The sequence below is a fragment of the Cnephaeus nilssonii genome (genome assembly GCF_951640355.1).
Source record: "Cnephaeus nilssonii genome assembly, chromosome: 1".
NCBI lineage: Eukaryota > Metazoa > Chordata > Mammalia > Chiroptera > Vespertilionidae > Cnephaeus > Cnephaeus nilssonii.
Window position 1 is genome coordinate 110,415,133 of NC_137072.1, and position 9,629 is coordinate 110,424,761.

A 9,629-nucleotide genomic window follows, 5' to 3' on the forward strand; every position below is an offset into this window, starting at 1 on the left:
TTGGTTTATTGGCTTTGTCCTCAGGTTTATCTCATGGTTGCAAGATGGCGGCCTCAGCCTATAGCTGAACCTATAGCATATCTGCGTGGAATCACGACCAGGAACAAGAGGGGCAATTTCTCCTCGCATATTCTTTTCATCAGGGAGGAAATCCTTTCCCCTAAGTCCCCAAAGGACCTCTCCTTTCGCCTCAGAAGCTAGGGTTGCATCCCATGCCCATGTCTACACAATCATGGTCATGGGAATAAAGTGACCATAAGTAGCTTAGACTAAGCCACCTTCATCACCTGTGGCTGCAAAGGTGCCAGCTCTCTGAGCATGTGGGAGAGTATCTACCCAGACCTGGTCAGAGCTTTGCCAGCAAGGGAGGCAGGGAGGGACAGCTACAGAATACAACCAGAAGGGTCTGCCACATGTATAATAGGAGTGCAGTCTGCGTGTGGAGCAGTCGTGTTGCTTCATCACTCTGATCCCTCAATCAAAGTGAACTCCAAGTACTGGGAACCTTCTTCATGTCTTAGGAACTTCATCCATGAGTCATGAATGATAGAGGTTTCTTGAGGTGTATCAGATGAGTTTTGGTTAGCTCGGAAGGGCCAAGGAAAGAGGTTGGGTGGCCAGAGGCCGCCTGAAGCACCACATGCCCCACAGGTCTATTTAGTGTGGACATTCCAAGCCTTTCCCATTGTCAAGGCCATACCCCAACACCAACACTGTTCCCTTATCAGTGCAGCACATCATGATAGTGCGACAGGTGCTTAGTTATCTCATCACCTAATGGGTGCCTGACATTCTCAAGGGACAAGTTCCAAGGCACCTGTAATTTCCAGATTTAGGAGTAAGGCTCATTCAGAAACCAGAAGGCCACCTGCGTCCAGGCCAAGCCCCCAGCTGGAGGACATTTGGGGACTTTATTGAGGGGAGGGCATTCTGCTTCCAGACTTAGCTTCCATTTGACAAGCTACGCAGCCTCCTCTATAGGCCAACCTGGCAGCAGCCCCCACCTGTGGCCTGGTCCGTGGGCATCCTCATGTGCCAGGGGCTTCCAGGGCCAAGGCACCGTGTGGGCCTCTGGTCCCAGGTTTCCCAGCGATGAGAGAGCAGCTCCTGCCGGGAAGCAGCTCATCTCTGGGAGATCTCCAGAAAGACTGAGAATACCAAGAACAATGCACCCCAGAGGGATCTGAGAAGCAGTGTGAACCTTGGTCCCCGGGGTCCTCCAGGTTGAGTTATTCATGATGCTGTGTGGGTCAGGTTGTGGTTTTAATTAGCATCCTGGGACAAGGCTGCAGCCTCATAGCCCTCCTGTGGCATCTCAGGGAAGGCTCTATAGGCCCAGTGAATTGTTTTGGTAACAGGATCAAAGACTGACCATGTTGAGCAGGCGGTGCCGCTGGACAGGGAGAAGCCGGCCGAAGAGGCCTCCCTTGCTACCTCAGGCCTGAGGCATTTCCCCTTGTTTTGGAGTTGAGATGGCAGATGGAAGGGTAGACCAGATGTCTGGCACCAGGCTGGCAGCAGACAGGGCATCCTGGCAAGGCATTGCCCGAGGGCCCCGTACGGTCTCTGAGCAGGACCTGAGCGGCTCCGGCAGCAGAAACTCAGGGACCCACAAGCCTGCTTCCACCGCGGGTTCCTCCTGCTCTGGTTTTGGAAGCACTTCATGAGCTGCTGCAGTTCCAGTGAGGAGATGACCAAGCAGCGAGCCAGGAGGAAGCAAACAGCAGCCCTGGGCAACCGGGGAGGCAGAATCAGCAGCTTGGAGGTGAGGGGCCCTGGCCACCCGATTCTAAATCCCAGATTAGGGCGGAATTGGGAAACACACCAGGCCTGCCAAGACAACCAGCCCTGCCCCTGCCTGTGTGACCTTGGACACACCTCACCTCTCAGTGCCTCGGTTTCTTTCTCTGTAAAATACAGCAGTGCCAATGACCTGGCACGTACAGGCACTCAAGATCCACGGAGACAGATGCAGACTGGTGGTTGCAGGGGGGACGGGGCTTTGTTTTGGGGTCACGAGGATGTTCTGGAGGTAGACAGAGGTGGTAGTTGTGCAACGCTATAGATATACTAAATGCTAGTGAATTGCTCATTTTAGGATGGTTAGTTTTAGGGTTAAATCTATGTTATGTAAAGTTACTTTAATTTAAAAAAGAGAGAGAGAGAGAGAGATGAGGGTCGAACCCCTAGCTTATTCCTATTCAGTGGCTCCATCTGCTGGAATGAGCCCTCTCCTCTCCTCCTCAAGCGGGAGCTTCACTTGGGAGCTCCTCCTCTTGGGGTTCACCTGACCCCTCAGAGAGGCCAGACCCCACTGTGGGCCCCAGGACTCCTGGGGAGCAGGAGGTATTTATCAGACCCATGGAGCCTGGAGGGCCTTTCCTGAATGACAAGCCTGTCCCCCCACTGCGCTCTGCTCCACAGTGCCATCCAGATTCATACTCGGGCAGCCCCCAACCAGGGCCCAGCAGAGTGAGGGGTGCCGCCCATACGTGAATGCTGTGCCTTTTCTGGACTTAATCACTGTGATGTGATGTGGTCCCTCGAGGTGAATTATTCTACCCTTTAAGCGCCCTCCATCCTTTGATTCTAACCCCTGGGTCTCCCTGAGCATAAACTGGAGAGCTGATCTCATGGGGTTAACAAGAGGGAAATGAGGTGGCAGGACCTGGAAGCTCCCAGCAACCTCATGGCCTGGCGTTGTGTCCCTGCTCCGCTGTCCCTGGGGAGAAGCCTGTTCCCCAAAACGTGCCAGGTGTGCTGGTCACGCCGGCCCTCCGTCGTGCCATAGGGATCTCAGTTCAGGGACCCGTCCTCATTCCTGATTTCAACAACTTTTGGGAAACCAAGTTGCTGAGAAAGAGGCATCAGAGGCCAGCTCCAGTCTAGAAGGGAAGGGCTGGCCAGGTTTTCCTTCTTCCCCTCTTCCTTCCTACAAACAGGGTTCCTTACCATTCTTCTAACTCTACAGAGAGACACAGAGGGTCGTGTGTGAATCTCAGCTCTGCCACTGACCAGCGGGATGACTCTGGTCCTTTGCTTCCTGGAGCTTGGGTTTTCTTGGCTGTAAAAGGAAGAAATAAGAGAGTCCCCCCCCCACCCCCGACCTCAGCCCCCAAGACAGAGAGAGACTGGATGGGTGAGCAGATGAAGCCTCCAGGCCCCTTGGAGGAGTCAGTCAACCCAGAGCCAAGTTGTTTGTAATGACACCAGAAGGGGAAAGGGGGCAGCCATGGAGACCCAAGCATTTTCACTTAGACAAATTTGCTGCAGCCAACTCATTAATTTTCCCAGGGTTAAGCTCCCTGGGCTTAAAGAGCCAGAACCTCCCAACAAGTCTTTTGCTGACTTGGTGTTTTTTGTTGTTGTTCACCCTCACCTGAGGATGCTCTTTCCATTGATTTTTAGAGTGAGTGGAAGGGAGGGGGAAAGACAGAGAAAGAGAAACATCGATGTGAGAGAGACACATTGATTGGTTGCCTCCCGCAGGCACCCCAGACCCTGGGTGAGGGATGGAACCTGCAACCTGTACCCTTGACTGGAATCGAACCAGTGACCCTTCAGTCCTTGGGCTGATGCGATAACCACTGAGCACCCAGCCAGGGCTTTTTGCTGCCTTTGCGATGTAAATAAGATAATGTGCTCCTGAGCCTTTCTTCCTCCTGGCGGCAGGAACAGGTGAGAGAAGGACAAGGAGGAATTCTGCCCATGTGTGGACCCGGGGGGTTAATTGGCATGGTTACTACCTAACTGCAGAAGGGCAGCGGGTGGTCATAATTACACATGGACCTTCTCTGCTTACAGCTCCAGGATGCAGCCTGTTCCTGGTGCGGGGAAATCCCAGAGTCCCTGACCCCCCACTGCCCTGGCAGAGGCAGTTTGGTGCAGCAGGAAAAGGCCTGGCAGCCAAAATCTCTGCCTCTTAGTGGGAACGAGGGCCCCGAGCCTCAGTTTCCTCACGTGGGGCGTGGATTAGTTTGTGAGAGCGGCTCTAACAAAGTACCACACACCAGGCGGCTTCGATGACAGAAATTTATTGTCTCAGTTCTGGAGGCTCAAAGTCCAAAACTGAGGTATCGTTAGGGTTGGTTCCTTCCCAGGACTGTGAGGGAAGGACCCACCCAAGGCCTCTCTCCTTGAATCATGGATGGCCGCCTTCTCCCTGTGCCTTTTACATTGTCTTCCTCTGTGTGTCTGTCCTGTGTCCAATTGTCCCCTTTCTACAAGACACCGGTCATTCTGGATTAGGGCCCACCTTAATGACCTCACCTTATCTAATTACCTCTGTAAAGACCTATCTCCACATAAGGTACATTACTGGGGGTTTAGGACTTCAATGTGAATTTGCGGGGAGGAGACACAATTCAACCCATACATAACAAGGTGGCTGTGATGCGACAGGAGATCGGGGTGAGGAAATGTTCACAAACATGTTCCCTTTATTCTCCTGGAGGCAGGGGAGCCTTCCTCTTGGGGGCGGGGGGACATTTCTATTGTCCTCATCTTCATTGAGCAGTAAAAGCAACTCTTTTCTTTTAAAAATATGTTTTTATTGATTTCAGAGAGGAAGGGATAGGGATAGAAACATTGATGAGAGAGAAACATTCATTGACTACCTCCTGCATGCCCCCTACTAGGATCGAGCCCATAACCCAGGCATGTGTCTTGACTGGGAATCGAACTAGCGACCTCCTGGTGGAGGAGATGATGCTCAACCAACTGAGCCACACCAGCTGGGCTAAAAGCCACACTTGTAGGACTCCTGTTGAGTGGGGCCCCCAGCAAACTCATTAGTCAACAGAGCCAAATATCCACAGTACAATGATTGAAATTTCTTTTGAGAGCCAAATTTTTTAAACTTAAACTTCTTCTAACGCCACTTCTTCAAAATAGACTCGCCCAGGCCGTGGTATTTTGTGGAAGAGCCACACTCAAGGGGCCAAAGAGCCGCATGTGGCTCGCGAGCCGCAGTTTGCCGACCACGGTTCTAGAGGATTGCACCGTACACTTGTGATGGACATGGGCCAAAAGCTAGCATAAAATGTCACAGTGGCTTAGAAACCTGGTCCAGTGAGTTCTTCTAGACCTGTTTTTTTCTTCCCCAAGCTTCAGGCCTCTTCACTTGACAAGCTGCCTTGTGTGGTACCCAAACGCCCAGGCCCAGAGTCAGGCCAATCCACCTTCTAATGTCCCACCCCATCCCTCCTCTATAGCACTTTGCCAAAGCCCAATAACCTTAGGAATCAAGAAAATGAATCACATACTTTGTGTCTGGGATGTAGTATCATCTTGAATCATCTCTGTCAGGTTTAGATACATTCTCTATCTGTCCTCTGCCATATAGCATGTCCTCTCCCGGTCTCTGTCTTCCTGGCTCTGCTTCTTTTGTGTCTCTTTTGAATTTAGCTGACTGCTCTGAGCCATTTGCTTTAATATCTATTTTGTAAACAGGGTAAGAGTTCCTTAGCCAAAGGCATGATGTGTAAAGGAGCCCTGTCCCATCTTGAGACTAGGTCTCCAGGACATCTCCAGTGAGCCCACCGTGCCTCTTGAGCTAAAGACCAGCTTCTGCCCTGGCAGGGGTCAGTAGGCAGGCAGCATCCGGCCAGGAAGCAGCCTTGCCAGGCCCCCAGCCTTGGTGTTGCCTGGTGAGCAGGGATGAGCTTCAGGGCCAGGGACAGACCTAGTCCAGGTACAGCAGGTGAGACTGTGAGGAACCCTCCACAGCAGGATCTGTAACCTCTGAAGGACATTGAGAGGACAGTGCTCTGACATGACTAAGTGGGGACTCCAATGACCAGGATGCTGGGCAGAGTCTCCCACAAGAGTGGACATTCCCAATGTCAATCAGGCAGGAAGAGGAGGATGCTGGGACAGGAAGTAGTTTGGAAGGCGGGCCCTAAACTGGTAAGGAGTTTCCACCTTCTTCTCTGTGGGCCTCTCTGTGGGGACCTGGACCTTGGGTGTAAGAAGGAGGGGTGCCAGGTCTTATGGGGCAGTGGCCACTGCCCAGAAGGAAACTGAGCCAGGCAGAGGGCAGTGTTGGGTGGCCTTGAAGGTTCTGAAAGCAGCCACGTAGGTGACAGTTGTCAGTTATTCTGTTTAAGACCCTTTGGTGCTTCCAAGGCTGCCTAGAAAATCTTGCTAAACAGTCCAGCCCGGATTGAAGGAGGGGGCCTGTGTTCAGGTGTAGGCCAGGGAACATAAAGAACAGGTAGGGCCCAAGCCGGTTTGGCTCAGTGGATAAAGCGTCAGCCTGCAGACTGAAGGGTCCCGGGTACAATTCCGGTCAAGGGCACATGCCTGGGTTGCGGGCTCGATTCCCAGTAGGGGGCATGCAGGAGGCAGCTGATGAATGATTCTCTCTCATCATTGATGTTTCTATCTCTCCCCTTCCCCCCTCCCCACCGAAATCAATAAAAATATATTAAAAAAATAACAACAATAACAAAAAGAACAGGGAAAGCCTGGTGAGCCAGAGGTGTGAGGGCACAGGGAGACCCGCCTCCATCCAGGAAAATGAATATTCCTTTCCCTGGAAACCCACAGCCCTGCTCCCAGGATGGAGAATTCTAGAAGATGACACAGCTGGATATAAACAGGCCTAAGTTTGCAAACCTGATTCAAATATGCCAAAGGGTACATTAAAATAGTGTGTCTTTTCTCCACAAGGATGAGAAAAACTTTGTCATCTTTTTGTCTGGGGAGTCTCTGAATGCCATAGACAGCTGCCTGCAATGAATTGCAACCATTGGCCACAATTAGATGCTATAAATCGGTGATGCCGGATTAACATGCTTTTGGGAGGCCAGAAAGACTAGTGTGGCTTACACAGGACTTGAAATGGCAAGAGAAGGATTTATAGCAACAATAACAGCTGATTGCAAGTCTTTGTATGCCAATTGAATTTATTCTAGGAAATCTTAAAATTACCGAGTTCAGTAGCTTGTCAGCTGAAGCTGCTGTTTAAAATTTATATTTTTGAAACCTCCATTGGAGCTAAGAATAGAAAAATAAGAGCATTGCCCTGGGTTTGTATCTTGGGGAAAATTTAGCTCAATTCCTGAAGAAAAATAACTTTACAACAGTTTAAATGGAATAAAAAACAAAACACAACACAACTATCCATAAAAAGCATCCTCCCAAATAACACACTGCCATTTAAGGCACTTACCAGAACATGAAAATTGTTCTTTAAAGCATCTACATGGACTCCTTAAATGACAAACTAATCCATTCTTAAACTTTCATGCTTTATTCCAGAAAAGTTGGTTAGCAAAATGTATTACCTACAAACCTAAACAATGGAGAAACCTAACACACACACACATATATATACAGTATATACAGTATATGGGTTGGATAGAGATACCTTTATATATAATTACAGTGATTTTTTTCTCCTTCAGTACATTTAATTTTTTTAAATTTAATAAATCTTTATTGTTCAGATTATTACAATTGTTCCTCTTTTTTCCCCCATAGCTCCCCTCCACCCGGTTCCCACCCCACCCTCTGCCCTTACCTCCCCACCACTGTCCTCATCCATAGGTGTACGATTTTTGTCCAGTCTCTTCCTGCACCCCCCCATACCCCTTTCTCCCTGAGAATTATCAGTCTACTCCCTTTCTATGCCCCTGATTCTATTATATTCACCAGTTTATTCTGTTCCTCAGATTTTTAATTCACTTGATTTTTAGGTTCACTTGTTGATAGATATGTATTTGTTGTCACTTTGTTGTTCATAATTTTTTATCTTTACTTTTTTCTTCTTCCTCTTCTTAAAGAATACCTTTCAGCATTTCATATAATACTGGTTTGGTGGTGATGAACTCCTTTAGCTTTTTCTTTTCTGTGAAGCTCTTTATCTGACCTTCAATTCTAAATGATAGCTTTTCTGGGTAGAGTAATCTTGGTTGTAGGTCCTTGCTATTCATCACTTTAAATATTTCTTGCCACTCCCTTCTGGCCTGCATAGTTTCTGTTGAGAAATCAGCTGACAATTGTATGGGTGCTCCCTTGTAGGTAATTAACTGTTTTTCTCTTGCTGCTTTTAATATTCTCTCTTTGTCTTTTGCTCTTGGCATTTTAATTATGATGTGTCTTGGTGTGGTCCTCTTTAGATTCCTTTTGTTTGGGGTTCTGAGTGATTCCTGGACTTGTAAGTCTATTTCTTTCACCAGGTGGGGCAAGTTTTCAGTCATTATTTCTTCAAATAGGTTTTCAGTATCTTGCTCTCTCTCTTCTTCTGGCACCCCCATAATTCTGATGTTGGTATACTTGAAGTTGTCCCAGAGGCTTTTTACACTATCTTCAAGTTTTTGGATTCTTTTTTCTTTTTGCTTTTCCGGTTGTTTTTTGCTTCTTTGTATTTCAAATCTTTGACTTTATTCTTGCGTTCCTCTAGTCTGCTATTGGGTCTCTGTATAATATTTTTTATTTCAGTCAGTGTATGTTTAATTTCTAGTTGGTCCTTTTTCATATCCTCGAGGGTCTCGCTAAATTTATTGACCTTTTCTAGGAAATTCTTGAAAAACCTTATAACCGTGGTTTTGAACTCTATATCCAGTTGTTTTCCTCCATTTCTTTCATTTGTGATTTGTTTTTTTTTTTTGTCTCCGCATTTTCGCTGCTTCCCTGAGTTGGTAGGGTAGCTTTGTGTGCTAGGTGTTCTATATGGCCCAGTGGGTCGGCCTCCCCAGTTACCTGAGGTGGACACTCTTGGTGCACCCCCTTGTGAACTGTGTGTACAGCCTTGTTGTAGTTAAGTCTTGATTGTTGTTGGTATCACTGGGAGGAATTGACCTCCAGGCCAATTGGCTGGATCAGCTGTGTCTACGCCAGGAGAACTTCTATGCTGGAGACAGCCTTATGGGACCAGACTTGCAAAATTGCAAAAGCCTCTGTGCTCAGCTTGGATGGGGCGGAGTCTCAGGGTTGAGCAGACAATCTTGGCTTCCCGTCAGCCCTGCCCTTGCGTGCGCACCTCCAGACCTCTGCCTTTCGCGGCTCCCCTGAGTTTCCGCCTGACAGTCTAGATTCCCCCTGTAAGAGCGTGGGTCCCCAGGGGCTTGCCTGGAACTGGGGTTCAGTGCAGTCGGAACTGGGGTTCAGTGCAGTCAGGAGCTTCTGACTCCCTCCCGCTAGGGAAAGCCAGTGGCAACCTCCACAGTCAGTCTTCTCTGCGCACACTCGCCCACACGCGCCTCCAGACCCCTGCCCGCCGTTGCACCCCTGTGTCTCTGAGTCTCCTTGTGCCTTTCTCTCTACCTGACAGTCCAGACTCCCCCCGTATGAGCCTGGGTCACAGGGTTTCACCCGGAACTGAGGTTCAGCGCAGTCGGAACTGGGGTTCAGTGCAGTCGGGAGTTTCCTTTCCCCTCTCACCAGAGAAAGCCAGCCAGGCACTCAGCCACCCTTCTTCTCTGCGCGCGTGTCTCCGTACCTCAACCCTTTGCAGCTCCTCTGATTCTCCGTGAACTTTTCTCTTACCTTCTAGTTGTAGAATTTCCACTCAGCCAGCTTTCCTGTGGTTCTGGATGATGTCCGTTCTGTCTTTTAGCTGTAGTTTTGAAATTATTGTGCAAGGCAGCAGTTTAGGTGCTTACCTATGCCACCATCTTGGTTTC